The sequence below is a fragment of the Vigna radiata genome, chromosome 1 (genome assembly GCF_000741045.1).
Source record: "Vigna radiata var. radiata cultivar VC1973A chromosome 1, Vradiata_ver6, whole genome shotgun sequence".
NCBI classification, from domain to species: domain Eukaryota; kingdom Viridiplantae; phylum Streptophyta; class Magnoliopsida; order Fabales; family Fabaceae; genus Vigna; species Vigna radiata.
In genome coordinates this window covers 25,808,403-25,809,298 of record NC_028351.1, presented here as the reverse complement: position 1 = coordinate 25,809,298, position 896 = coordinate 25,808,403, and positions in this window count along the sequence as shown.

Here is an 896-nt window from a genome sequence, read left to right as displayed (position 1 = left end):
TTAGACATTTTAAATTTTAGTTGTATTGTAAATTTAATCGTTTAAACTTTGTAGACAAACTTTTGCATCTTGGGCCAATTTTGGAAAAATATTGTTGGACCCAATTTTATTTGACACATGGCACCTAGGGTTTTGTAAAGGAGGTGGGCCCCACCCTATTTTGGAGACACTTGGCCTTAGCATGGAAAAACAGCCGTCACTTTTAGCTGCATCCCCTCTCGGCAGACCTTGCAAGTAGCTGCAACGTTTTTGGGGAAAGATAGGCATTTCTTTTCATGAAGAATGAGGTGGTGATTTCTTTTCTTGGAGGGAGACACATGTTACGGTTTGAATGAGAATTTTTTTTTATTACAATTAGCTTTCATTTTGGAGTAGAAAGGAATCTCGTTTTATTTGGCTAATGCGCTGATTCAAGGGCAGATTTTCATAGGTGCTGATATTTATTTTGCTTTGATTAACGATGCCAGCATGTATGGTGCATTCACTTTTCTGGAAGCTCACGGTGCATTCAAACTTTTGTTTTAATTGTCTTGCATTTACTTTCTTTAATTAAAGGAGGGAGTTTTTTTAAGGAGCATTCATTTCTTTTCTTCCAGAGTAGTGCACGTGATTTACATTCATTTTAAATCTTTCTTTTAAAAGTTATGGTAACATTCAGGGGACGCATATTTCTTGGTTGAAAATTGTACATGGCATTGAATTTGGAGAGAAGAGGTGGACAATATTGTTTTATTTTTCTTTGATTAAGGCTGCAGCTATGTCATGTCCAGGGGAGAGAAATTCACTTTTAGCTATTGTTTTCTTTTAAAAAAGTGCACGGTGTTTCATTGGGATTGAAAGAATTTTTTTAGTTTTCAATTTTCAATCTTCACGCATAAACAGAGGCTTGTTTCCTA